This window comes from Lagenorhynchus albirostris, chromosome 14, assembly GCF_949774975.1.
Source record: "Lagenorhynchus albirostris chromosome 14, mLagAlb1.1, whole genome shotgun sequence".
Taxonomy (NCBI): Eukaryota; Metazoa; Chordata; class Mammalia; order Artiodactyla; family Delphinidae; genus Lagenorhynchus; species Lagenorhynchus albirostris.
The window spans coordinates 13,115,745-13,130,229 of record NC_083108.1 but is presented as its reverse complement, the minus strand read 5'-3'; the positions used below and the strand labels follow the sequence as shown (position 1 = coordinate 13,130,229).

At 40.5% G+C, this 14,485-nt stretch overlaps 1 protein-coding gene across 1 annotated transcript in view; it reads left to right on the top strand.

The window, feature by feature from the left end:
- TNFRSF11A (TNF receptor superfamily member 11a) overlaps positions 1 to 14,485 on the top strand; it is a 138,161-nt gene that overhangs the window by 112,216 nt on the left and 11,460 nt on the right. The window lies entirely within an intron of this gene.

Below are 14,485 nucleotides of genomic sequence, written 5' to 3'. Positions count from 1 at the left end.
CATGAATAAGTTTCACAGACAGTATGTGGAGCAAAACAAGATACAGAAAGAAGCATTCAGTATCCTTGTAAAAGTTAAAAAAAAAAAGGGAAGAAATGCTACATTTTGTTTAGGGATACAAACGTGCAGAGTAAAGTATAAGATACATGGGCATGATGGACACTAAATTATGAATAATTGTTATTTCTGGGTACAGGGGTGTGAAGGTGGAAAGAGGAGGTATAGTAATGAGCAGAAGGCTTTTATGTTGAACAAGCTGGGTTGTGGGTTCACCTTTTTCACATATCTGAAATATTTTATAGTAAAAACTTAATGAAACAAAGGGATTAGGAAGAAGGGGTCAGCCAGAGAGGGTTTCTCAGGTCACTCAGGGGCAGCTACAGGTTTTGCAAACAGTGATTTTTCTAGAAGTTGCCTCGGGATTAATTTGGCCAACATTTCCACCAACATCACCCCGTTTCCTGTTTCATGAACTAATGATTCTATTGATATGAAATCTGCCTCCTGCAGCTTAAATTACATGATTTGTTGAGAGGAAATGTGAGCAGCTAACAATCACTTTGGTTCATTTCATCTTCTCCTTTCCATCTCTTTCCTGTTATGGATTGGATTTGTTTTGGAGAAAAAAAATAGGTAACTGATTTCTGGCAATGTTTTCTTCTTTCTGAGTTCTTGGTCTTGTGCTCACTAGCCTTCTCCAGCAGCAGTGGAAGAAACAAAGCATTTGAATAAAAGAGGAGGTAGGCTGCTGTTGCGGGCTTATCGACATCATTGTCCTGTAACAAAAATGATGGGGGGCTTCCCTGGTGGCGCAGTGGTTGGGAGTCCGCCTGCCGATGCAGGCGACACGGGTTCGTGCCCCGGTCCGGGAAGATCCCACATGCTGCGGAGCGGCTGGGCCCGTGAGCCATGGCCGCTGAGCCTGCGCGTCCGGAGCCTGTGCTCTGCAACGGGAGAGGCCACAGCAGTAAGAGGCCCGCGTACCGCAAAAAAAAAAAAAAAAAAAAAAAAGATGGGAAAGTTCCATAGCCCATCCATATCAGGACAATGGCCTCTTTCTCCATGACGAGTCCATCCATAGGTTGGGCAGTTGTAACTTAAGGGTAAGACAACACTAGGATGTGGAAAGGACACAAGTACAAACTCTCTGGAAGTGAATTGCTCTTTATCAAATCCTTTCAAATGCCCATGCCCTTTAACCCAGCAATTCCACTTTTAGAACACTAACCAAAGGAAACAGTCAAATGTTATCAAATATTTGTGCCCCCAAATTACAAAACAAACCTAAAGTTCCCAAACAAGGGCCAGTTAATAAAATTATAGAAAATCCAAGTAATGTACAATTAAGCAGCCATTGAATATGATATGCATAAGAGTGACAGAGGAGATATAACAACAGTTTAATTGGAAGAAGCAGGATATGAAACTATAACTACAATATCAACTCTATACATTTATCTACCATCTGTCTACGCAGATACATAGGAGAAAATCAGAAATAAAATATATAGGACTGTTAGCCGTAGTGATCTCTGGGTAAAGAAAGGGATCATAGAAATTTAAAAATATACTGTAATGGTTTTGCCAAAGTTTTATACAATGCCTATGTATTACTTTAAAAATTAGGGGAAAAGTTATTAAAAGAAAAGCACATTGGATTGAGAAACAGGTAAACGAGGTGGGTTAGAGAATGCTCTTCCACAATTCTCTTCTGGGTCTCCTTGTTCCAGGCTGTAATCAGAGACCTTAATATCCCTTCCTTGCCCTTGTAGGGAAGCCTGAACTGTATTTGAAAAGATGCTGGAGACTCAGTGTGGACAACTTTGAGAGTATAAACTCCAGAGAGATCCATTCATGGTTGGGGCGGCTGGGGGGGGTCCCCAAAATACGGTGAGTTTTACCTCCAGGAGCTTAATCAGCTTCCTCCTGCTTCCAGCCCCGGGGAGGGAAAAAGGGACCATTCTAAAACACACCAGAGCGTTCTGTTCTTAACAGAGCTTCTGCCTTCAGGGGAAACTAGTTAACCAGAGCCTAACCAACTGACCTGGGGAAGGGAAATACCCAACTCCAGGCCACTCTAGTCATCCTATCCCACTTAAGGGGGGAGAAAAAAAAGTGAGATACCCTTGTGAAGTTCACAGTCCAGAGGCACAGGCCCCTGAAGACTGAGACCTAATTGTAGGACCATTGACCATAGCCTCCCCTCCCCCTGCACCTCACCACCACATTACGAAAGGCCTGTTCGGGGACTTCCATGGCGGCCAGTGGTTAGGACTCATCGCTCTCACTGCTGGGGCCCCAGGTTCCATCCTGGGTTGAGGGACTAAGATCCCACAAGCTGTGCGATGCGACCCCCAAAAAAACCAAAGGCCTGTTTACATCAATTCCTTTGACCCAGTATATCATGTCTGGCTATCAAGAAAAAACTGTAAGGTATGCCAAAAGGCAAAAAAACAAAAAAAACAAAACAAAACAAAAAACCCCACACAATTTGAAGAGACAGAACAAGTATCAGAACCAGACATGATAGGTATGTTGAGATAATCAGACTGGAAATTGTAAACAGCTATGATGAATGTGCTAAGGGTTCTAGCAGATAAAGTGGACAGCACATAAGAGCAGGTGGGCAATGTCCACAGAGAGATGGAAATCCTAAGAAAGAACCAAAAAGAAATGCTAGAGATTAAGAAATCACTAACAAAAATGAATGCTTTTGGTGATCTTATTAGTAAACTGGATATGGCTGAGGAAAGAATCTCTGAGCTGGAGGATATGTCAATAGAATCCTCTAAAACTGCAAAGAGAACAAAGACTTTAAAAAAAAAAACAATATTCAAGACTGTAGGACAACTACAAAAGGTACAACATAATGAGAATATCAGAAGGGGAGGAAAAAAGGTAGAGGAGAAATATTTGAAACAACGACTTTCTTTACCAAATATATTGACATTGTTTCCTCAAATTAATATCAGACACCAAACCATAGATTTAGGAAGGTCAGAAAACCAAGGACGGTAAATGCCACCCCCAAACTACATCTAGGCATATCATTTTCAAATTACAGAAAGTCAGAAATTAAGGAAAAATTCCCGGACTTCCCTGGTGGCGCAGTGGTTAAGAATCCGCCTGCCAATGTGGGGAACACGGGTTCGAGCCCTGGTCCGGGAAGGTCCCACATGCCGTGTAACAACTAAGCCCGTGCGCCACAACTACTGAGCCTACATTCTAGAGCCTGTGAGCCACAACTATGGAGCCTTTGTGCCACAACTACTGAAGCCTCCACGCCTAGAGCCCATGCTCCGCAACAAGAGAAGCCACCACAATGAGAAGCCCGCGCACCACAACTAGAGAAAGCCCACGTGCAGCAAGAAAGACCCAACACAGCCAAAAATAAATAAATTTATTTTTTAAAAAAAGTGAAGGAGAAACAAATACCTTCTCAGACAAACAAAAACTGAAAATTTGTTCGTAGTAAACCTACTGTGCAAGAAATGTTGAAAGAAGTTCTTTAGAGAGAGGGAAAATAATCCAGGTCAGAAACTTGGATCTGCATAAAGAAAGGACAAACATCAACATTGAAGGAAGAATAAGTGAAGATAACATAAACTTTTATTCTTCTTATTTTTAACTGCTCTAACAGTTAACATTTTTTCAAAAAAATAATAGCAACAATGTATTCAATTATATATGCTTGTGTGCATGTGTATATATATATATTTATATACATATATACTTATATATAAGTGGAATGAATGACACCAATGATACAAGGGACAGGAGGAAAGAATTAGGATTATTTTGTTCTTATAAGGTACTCGTAATACCTGTGAAGTGGTATAGTGTTACTTGAAAGTGAACTTGGATTCATTGTAAAAGTATATTGCAAGTTCTACACCACACGTCCAGCCTTCTGCAGGGGCATAGTTTATTTAACTGTCTGGTCCATCTTTATTACTCACGACACACCATCATACAAGTGACTCATAAAAATTGGATGCAAAGGAGGGTAGTGTCATTTTTAATCCCTTTAATGTAATGTAATGGGGAAATGAATCATTTATCACAGCAGACAATTGAAAACCACTCAGAAAGAGCGTTCTCTCCTTCCTGAAACTTGGCAGCGGAAGGCTCATTCCCACAGTTTTCTGAAACCTTTGCATCTTTTAAATCTTTGGCGAAGGAAATATCAGATAATTTAAATAACAAAGTTTTGGGGTTCTTTTGTCTGTTTTTCGTTTTCAAGCTTCCTCATCAAGGGTCCTAAGAAACAAACTGAAAACGGGATGCAGGTGAGTTGGTCGTTCTGCAGCTGTCAGCATTTCAGGACTTCACTGCAGTGTGAAAAGAGAATAAATTACCTGCTAGCTACCCAGAAGAGAAAGCCCAAGTCTAATTCATTACCCATATTTAACAAATACTCTTCTCATCTCTAATGAGGACCTCAGAATATTTTGCAAAGGGAATTGAAACTTCACAGTGACCCAAGGGATAGACATAGTTCAGCTAAATTTGCAACAAAGTAGGGCAAAAAGCATAGGAGACAGGGCCAGGTCAGCCAGTTGGGCTCTCCAGATTGGCCGGGCCCCTGCTCCAGCACCTTCCCAAGGCAGCTCGGGCTGAATGATCACACCACGGTCGCTCTGTGCAAGTATATCAAATATCACTACCCTGAGAATACGCTGTCTCTTTGAGCTTGTCCTGGTCCCCGACAAACCCATGCTGGTCCTTGCACCGCTCAGGCTCAGCACAGGGAAGCAGCTCAACAGACGCCACTGTCAAGAGCCACCACACTGTCTTCAGGAGCACAGCCAAGATGACATTGTGGCAAAGCAGCCACTGGCTGCAGAGACTGATGACACCGGTATTACGTGGAAGGCTCCTGCTGCTATGATAAGTTGCCAGCTTACCAAGTGAGGAGATTGGATCTGCTCCAGGCAAACCTAAAACCCCCAAAACTAACCAACCAACAGCAAGGGGAGTCGTTAAAGCTACTGAAAGCAAATGTCTCCAGCCTTGTTGGTGCATTATGGATTCAAATAGCAAAGCACAAGAGTGTTTCCAAAGGGTTTTTGATTCAAGGATAAATAGTGGTTCCAGGAGTCTGTCCCTTCAGCGTCCAGGCCCGGGAGAGCTTCCAATAAAGAATCTAATAGGCTGACATGAGTTACACGAATCCGGCCGCTCTTTGCTAACTTTCATTGGCCAACTTCTTCCACCTTTTGTCAACGGGGTGTCAAAATGGGTGGACAGGCCCCAGAACATTGCATGTCACCTCCATCAACGCTGGGGCCGCTTTTGCTCACTGGTTTCTCCAAAAGATCTGTGTGGAGATGGCATGATGAGCTGTGCTCTCCACGGGGCTCCTACACCTCCCCATCGGCCTTCCTGCCTCCCACTTTGGGATGCCTGCTGCCCTGTAAGACAGTCCCTCCCTCCCTCCCTCCCTCCCTCCCTCAGGTTTGGGGTGCGTGATAGAATTTCTTCTCCTTTGCATTCTGTCAGCAATTTGTTGGGTGTCTGCTGTGTGTCCAGTCCAAAGCAAAAGGAAAGACTTAGGTATACTCAGTTCTGGAAAATGTCTTATGTTACGTAGGTCCATGTATTTCATGTAGAAGCATCCCTCAGTATTCAACTCTATTCACTTCCTGAGTTTTGGAAAGTGATAGCAAGAAATTAGTTCTCAAAGGGTGTTCTGTCTCCAAACAGCCCTATTTCCAAAAAGTTTTATCTAAATCATTCAATTCCTGAGTAATGAAAAATAAGAACATATCAGAAAAAGGAGGAATTGATAAGATGCTTCCAGAAGAGCTAGCAAACCAACATCACAGCACAATATTAGTTATCTCCCTAAGGCTTTATTTCCAATTTTTAAAAACATTAATTTGATACAGGGTCCCTCCCAGGAATGGATTTTATGTATTTGTTAAAAATGCTTTATTGTGTTAAATATTAAAAATAACCGTAACCAAAATATTTAATCTTTAAAAATAATACAAAATTCCCATGACCTAACAAACCAACCATTTCATTTGCCATATTTCCTACTAGTCTTTTTTTAATGTATTTCTATTTTATACATAACTGCACAACATAGATGGAATTTTATTGTCTTTCTCCCATTTTTACCTTAAATTATAAGCATAAATCACAAATTTCCCATTTTTACCTTAAATCATAAGCATCTGTATAAATTTCATGCTTATGAATGTTTACTGATTCATGATATTCAATCTAGTAAATATGCCATAATTTACCTACCATTATTTGCTGTTATAAATATCTGCGATCAAGATCTTAACGTGTGAATCATTTTTTCCTTTGGTGGAATATTTCGTTAGGAAAATTTCTACAATTAGGATTATTGGTCTAAAGGGTCTTTTCAATATTATTTTATTATTTTTGGTAAATTAAAATGTGTTTTGTTTGGAAAATTTCACAACAGCTTTTGAGGTCATGGGGGCACAAGGGTGTTGCAAAACCCAAGGCTGGTGATCCTAGTGGCTGGCGTTGAGTCTGCTCAAGCTATATCACTGGCATAAGGACATACCAGGCTGACCTTTACACACAAAGGAGGGTTTTTAGGAGGCAGACAGAAAAAGAGACTCACATCTAAAACAATACAGACATGGCATACAAATGACTAGACTAGCAAAATGATCTTTTGCCTTCATTGATTTTTGTTTTCTGCTATTGTACAACATGTTATGAAAATAGAGTTCCCAGCTTTCATTTACCTGTGACTCATCAGAAAATCTTTTCAACTATGTTCAGAGCCAGCAGTGGGCCTTATAAAAACAGGCACTCAACAAATATTTGTTGAATTGAATTGAAGGGAACTGAATTTTTATAATTTAAAATTTTTCTGATTTTTGCAGTGGACATATAGCGTGAGCAAGAAATAGACCACTGTTGTTGTAAGCACAGAGATCTGGGGGGTTTTTGTTACTGAGCATAACCAAGACACTCTGGGCTGATATACCACTTGTCGTGTGCTTTCTATGAAAAATGGCTAAATGTACAAAGGTATTGCATCATTGTTTATAGTTGCAAAATAAAAGAAACTGGAAATTATTAAGTAAAGGATGCAATTCCACTCAATTTATTATATAATCATTAAAATGAATGTTTATAAAGACCTTGAAATTACATGGAGAATTCTTATAGTGTAAGATTAACTTTAAAGGGAAGACAATATAGATATAGATACATAAAAACATGGTTAACATTACATTAAAATTTATACATATGGAAAAGAAATAAAAGCAATGCAACAAAACAATGATAGCTTTAAATCTGAGAAAACAGAGTTGAGTTTTGTCCTTTTTTCTACTTTTCTTAATTTTTTAAGTGTCTTTTTTGTTTGTTTTTTATAAATTTAGTTTATTTTTTATTTATTTTTGGCTGTGTTGGGTCTTCGTTGCTGCATGCGGGCTTTCTCTAGGTGCGGTGAGCAGGGACTACTTTTCATTGCGGTGTGCGGGCTTCTCATTGTGATGGCTTGTTGCAGAGCACGGGGTAGGCGCACGGGCTTCAGTAGTTGTGGCACACGGGCTCAGTAGTTGTGGCTCATGGGCTCTAGAGCACAGGCTCAGTAGTTGTGGCGCACGGGCTTAGTTGCTCCACGGCATGTGGGATCTTCCCGGACCAGGGATGGAACCCATGTCCCCTGCATTGGCAGACGGATTCTTAACCACAGTGCCACCAGGGAAGTCCCTTTCTAGGTGTTTTTAAAGTGCGTGTCATTCTTTTTTTTGGAGATTATTTTATTTTATTTATTGGAGTATAGTTGCTTTACAATGTTGTGGGTGCATCATTCTTATAATTAACAAAACTTTTGCAAAAGACCACTTTCCTTGGGAACCCAGTTTTTTCTTATCTACTTCTTTTATAGTTATTTCTTCAAGAAATATTTATTACTGACCACTTTCTATGTGCTTCTTATGGTTCTACACACCAGAACACAGTTGTGAACAATACAGACAATAATGTTCCTGTTCTCATAGAGCTTACATCTAATGGAAAATTATAAGCAGAAAATTTCCATAATAATCACTTACGTCAATCATTTTGAGACTTCTTGGAAGGAAAGGAAGGAGAGCGGTATCTATATAAATGGGAAATTGGACCTTGTTTTTTCACCAGATGTTTAAAGATCTGGGTTATTCGTTTTCTGTTTTAATTAAAGTCATTTGCTAACACTTTTAAAAAACTGCCATCACTCTTAAGAGTTGTGTCTGTGTTTTGCAGTTTTACTTAATAATTGTTACTAAAATATACAAAATAAGTTCCAATCAGAATATTGCCAGAGAGTAACCAGTGTTCTCATCAAGATACTGACCATGGACATGTACAGTATGTGACAGGTATACATTTACTGGAATCCAAGTTTCACAGAAATGTTCAGCTTGATTCTCTGAACTCAGAATCAAAAGCTAGGCTCAAAATAGCAGAAAGACATTGGCCCACTGCTGCAGGAAATGAGGGTAACAGATTTCCTCTAACTCTTAGGGCTATCTTCCTATGTTCTCCAAAGCCAGCAAGGAAAATTGCTCTGATTAACAAAGTTTTTCCCTGAAAGATGTATAAAACATGTAGGAATTAAAAATTAAAAATAATTTAGTGGGATACCCAATCTGGTTTTTAATAACTTTTATTGTTTTACCGATTATAAAAATAATATATGTTCTTTGTAGAAAATATGAATAATGCAGAAAATTATGAAGAATATAAAGCTCATCTGTAATCCTGGCACAGGATTAAAGATAACCACTGTTATTATTATGGTGAACCTGTATGCAACCTTTCTTCTAGAGCAGGGGTTGGCAAGCTTTTTTGGCATAGGGCCAGATAATAAATATTTTAAGCTGTACAGGCAACTACCCACCTCTGGTTAGTGGGAGAGCAGATGTACACAACACCTACATGAACGAGCGTGGCTCTGTTCCCACAAAACTGCGTTTACAGAAACAGGCAGCACCCCTGATTTGGTCCTGTCTACAGTTTGCCGACTCCCTATTCTAGAGCGTTCAGTCTGGAGAGGGGCAAGCATGGACTTATAAATTCATATTTCCCCTCCTGCCCTTGACATTTCCATTGCCATCATCCTAACAGAAGACTCATCACTGTTCTCCATGTTCACTGGTCAACATTTACTGAAGGCCTATGGCTATGCATTTGCGCCTAGAACACGTTAAGGGAGGACCCCCCAGCCCCCATGTTCCTGCCCTCCTAGGGTTACAGGCCGTCAGGAAACCATTACAAATATGTGAATAATGACAAGTGCGCGCAGGAGAGCTGTAGGGTGCTCTGGGAGCGTATAGCAGGAGGGCCTAAACCCATCGGAGGTTCAGAGACAGTTTCCGTGGGAGGGTCAATGAAGCTGCGATCTGAATGATGAGCAGGCTTGGCCTGGGCCACGTGCTGAGAGAAGGGGGAACAGCAGATGTGAAAGCGGAAATGTGGGACAGCTCACATGGCCAGAGCGCAGAGATACCGGACAGCCAGTGAGAGGAGCAGGTAGGAGCCAAAACGTGCAGGGCTTTTACACCACCTGAAGCATTTGGACTTGATCCCGTGGGCAGTGGGAAGCCACAAAAGAGTTTTAAGCAGGAGAATCATGAGATCAGCCTCATTCCAGTGGATCCTGAACTCAGTACCCACACCCCAGACCACCAGGAAATCTCCCTTTCAGTCCTTTCGACGCATCGCTGCAGAGTAATCTTTTAAGTATCCTCATCTTGTCGTGGTGCTGCTAAGACACCAGCACCCCATGGATGTGAAATTAAGTCCAGACTCATAGGTCACCTGACACACCTCCTTAGTCTTGCTTTTCTTCAAAGAAAGTCATTTGCTTTTCCCTGTACATATCTCCTATTTCCCCATCGTCATGATTTGGTGCAAGCTGTTTTCTCTGTCTAGAATGTTCCATAGCACCAAAAAGGAACACTAGAACTGGCTAAGAATTTTATTTTTTCTAAAAGATTTAATTTCCAAAATTAAAAAAAATGTAAAGCCTAAAAGAATTAATAACAAACATGGCAATTTTTTACATTTTAATGAAAATATTTGAAAAGAATGTAGAAATTTTTAAAAATCAGAAATATATCTATATGAAATATATATATGGAAAATAAAAAACACCTATAATCTTGCCACCCAGAGGCAATCATTGTTAATATGCGGGGCATTTTCTTACAATTTGTATTTTAGCAGCATTCAACTTGGAAAGTTAAAATAGAACAACCTAAATGCCAGAGTGTTTCTTAGGGAGTGAGTACTTTCAACTTACCTGCTTTTTTTTTTTTTTAATTTGGCTTTTTTAAAAAAAATAAATCTATTTTATTTATTTTTTTTTTACCTCGTTGGGTCTTCATTGGTGCTGGTGGGCTTTTCTAGTTGAGGCGAGCAGGGGCTACTCTTCATTACGGTGCGCGGGCTTCTCATTGCGGTGGCTTCTCTTGTTGCGGAGCACAGGCTCTAGTCACACGGGCTTCGGTAGTTGTGGCACACAGGCTCAATAATTGTGGCTCGTGGGCTCTAGAGCACAGGCTCAGTAGTTGTGGCGCACAGGCTTAGTTGCTCCGTGGCATGTGGGATCCTCCTGGACCAGGACTTGAACCCCTGTCCCGTGCATTGGCAGGTGGATTCTTAATCACTGAACCACCAGGGAAGTCTCAACTTAACTGCTTTTAAACAGAAGAGTATAGAGTGTAAAATTTTTTGCAGTGAAAGCAGCAGACTTCCTCCCCTGCCCTGCACATACGTCATTTATGAAGAGAGTGAAGAAGAGAAGAGAAATGGGGAAAGAAGAGAAAGAAAGGGGAGCAGGATGGAGACAAAAAGGCAGGGGAGAGCAGGGCATGAGCAGAAGAGCAGGAAGTAGAGAGGGCAAAGGAGGAGACAGAAGCAGATTGGGAGTTTCCGAAGAGACAGAGACAGAAAGAGATGGAGACTTACTGGGAACGAGAAGCTTCCACACATTCTGAAGTGAGAGCTGGACTGTCTGTCTGTCAGCTGCTCAGGGCAAAAGGAAAATAAAGTGGAAACAGATGAAGAGAGATTCAAGTTAGGTAACAGCTAATTTGCCCAGAACTCAGGTCCCGGGAGCCCATGTACAGAGGGCTAAAGTGAAGATTTGTTTGTTTGAATATTTTTTTTATGGTAGCATAACATATGGAAAAGTGAACAGGTCATAAATGCACAACTTGACGAGTTTTCACAAAGTAAACACATTAGTGGAACCGCTACCCAGGACAGGAAATAGGGCATTCTTAGTACCCCCAAATCTCCCAGTTTGTTTCCTATCCTCCACCCAGTAATGACACCTCAAAAAATAATTACTAACCTAGCTTCTACATAATGGATTAGTTTTGCCTGTTTGTTTTTGAACCTGGTATTACATTTACATGTAAATTAACTGAGATGGTACCATAAATACTTTTTACGATCTGGCTTCTTTGGCTCAATATTATGCTTGTGAGATATGTCAGTGTTACTTTGGGTGCAATAGCTCATTGTCACGGACATCACAATGTTCTGTTGCATGAGTATAGAACTGTCCCTCTTACTGTTGATGGGTATTTGGGATTGTTTCCAATTTATGGCCATTATGAAAAATGCTAGTATGACCATTCTGAAACATGTCTTTTAGTGCACACATATTATCTTAGAATTATAATATCTCTTTTTTTTAAATATTTATTTATTTGGCTGTGCTGGGTCTCAGTTGCGACTCACGGGATCCTCACTGCAACATGCAGGATCCTTCAGCTGCGGCGTGTGGGATCCAGCTCCCGGACCAGGAACCAAACCCCGGCCCCCTGCATTGGGAGCGCGGAGTCCTAGCCACTGGACCACCAGGGAAGTCCCTATAGTATCTTTTTCAAGTCTGTAAGATCTTTAGCAGTGTCTCCTTTTCATCCCAGATAATAGTGATCTGTGCTAATGGGAGAAAATATTTGTAGTGTATTCCGTAAGTGTTTAGAATATTTAAAGAACTCTAACAACTGTAGAATATTTGAAGAACTCTAACAACTAAAAGACAAACAACCCAATCTAAAAATGGCCAAAGACTTGAATAGACACATCTCCAAAGAAGATATACAGACAAAAACACCTTAAAATATGCTCAACGTCATTAGTCATTATAGAAATGCAAATCAAAACCACAGTGAGATACCACTTCATACCAAACTACGATGGCCATTATAAATAAAGCAAAACAAAAGTAGAACCAGAAAATAACAAGTGTTGGTTAGGATAAGGAGAAATTGGGACCCCTGTACATTGCTGGTAGAAGTGTAAGATGGTACAGCCACTGTGAAAAACAGTTTGACAGTTCCTCTAAAATGTAAACATAGAATTACCATATGATCCAGCAATTCCACTCTTAGGTATATACTCAAAAGAACTGAAAACAACTATTTGTACATGAGTGTTCGTAGCAGCAGTATTTACAATAGGCAGAAACACCCAGATGTCTGCCAGTGAGTGAATGGATAAACAAAATGTGGTATAGCCACGCAATGGAATATTATTCAGCCATAAAAAAAGAGTTTGGTTGCACAAATCTGTGAATGTACTAAAATCATTGAAGTATACACTTAAAAAACTTATACTCGGGACCAAACCTGAAGTGCTGAGTGATTCACTAACCTCTAAGTGATCAGTCTATAGCTTGTTTTGTACTGTCTCTGGGAGGATATGAATAAAAAGTGGTTATAAGAAGGGTGTGTTTTAACAGACAGTAGAGCCGTAAATTAAAATACTAAAGCTCGGGCTTCCCTGGTGGCCTAGTGGTTGAGAATCTGCCTGCTAATGCAGGGGACACAGGTTCGAACCCTGGTCTGGGAAGATCCCACATGCCGCGGAGCAACTAGGCCCGTGAGCCACAACTACTGAGCCTGCGCGTCTGGAGCCTGTGCTCCGCAACAGGAGAGGCCACGATAGTGAGAGGCCCGCGCACCACGATGAAGAGTGGCCCCCGCTCAACACAACTAGAGAAAGCCCTCGCACAGAAATGAAGACCCAACACAGCCAAAAATAAATAAATAAAATTTAAAAAATAAAATAAAATGCTTTATAAAAAAATACTAAAGCTCTGGGTTAATTTCCCACCTTAAATCATGAGTCTGAAGTGAGGTTTGGGGTCTCCTGGAATAGCATCTGGCTGTTCCTAAAGGGAAGGCTCATTAGCTTTGCTTAAACCATTATAATTTGCTTTCAAACCTGTTTGACTTCAGTTAGGAAAGTCATGCAGTTAACAAGCCTGATTGTGAAATATTTATAAACCCTAATATAGCATTTACACTGCTGTTAAGATATGTTGATAATGTTGAGACTGGCTCAGGGCAACACTGCGTCATAAGGATCATGACAGATTTAATACGTATGGGGTTTTACTCATCTCACCCTTAAATGTTCTTTCTGCCTTTTAAAGGAAATATCCCTCCCAAGGCATTCTTTTATGCTTTTCCCTTCCTTTCATTCCAAAGCTTCTACACTTAATGCTGCTTCTGCTTCACCAGCTCAAGATCATCCCAATGTATCTGACAAGAGCTCAGACTTTTAGAAAAGGGATGTTGGAATGCCATCTGCCTAACCATTAGATGTGTCCAGGCAGACACATTGTGGATTATCTTCAGGAAGGAAGAAAAATAGACGAGAGTCTCAGAACTATTTATACAACTATACAGCAGGCTTTGGCCTGGAAAATAAGAAACTAGGACTTTAAGGGTTTTGATTGCATTTCCTCTTTCCGGTATGTCATGAAGTTTAAATTATAACCGTCTGTTTCAGAAGATATAAAAATCCTGAATTCCATCTCCTTCCATATTAACAGCATAATAACCCCTTGGGGAATCTTATATCAGTGGAGGTTCTCAGTAATGACTCTCCTAAAATCACAGTGTAAAACAAGCACTAAGCTACATCTCATTACCTCTCTACCTCATTTGCCTCTTGAATGTAGTGATGAAAAGGGCGTCTAACTCTGAAATGCATCTCCTAATGAGGATGTTTGCCTGTGTACTAACAGTGACATTGTTTTCTGCTTGTTTAATGATGGTGTTGAGGACAGTAATCATGATGGTGATGATGGTAAAAGTTCTCTTTCCTCCAGCTCCTATTAAAGACCATTAAATTACCTACTATTTTGGGCTGACTCTTTTGCTCATCTTAACTTTTCAAAATATCCCCAAATGATTCCTGGTGAATTCAAAGCCATTTTACACTTGGCGATTAATTTAATTCTGAAATTCATGAACTGCAATGAGTCTGATGCCATTCCCCACTCTGTCACCCCTCCCCTCTCAGTTTGGTAGGTAATCCTTGGTGCATTTCCAATAAGCGGGAGGGAAAACATGGCACTGTAGCTGCGTAAAATAACCTTTTCTGTGGTGCAGAAAGTCACTGAGTTTCTTTTCGCTAATGTGCTAGACTCCGATTTTCTCTCTCAATAGGCTTTCTCCATTCTTCTCTCAGAAAC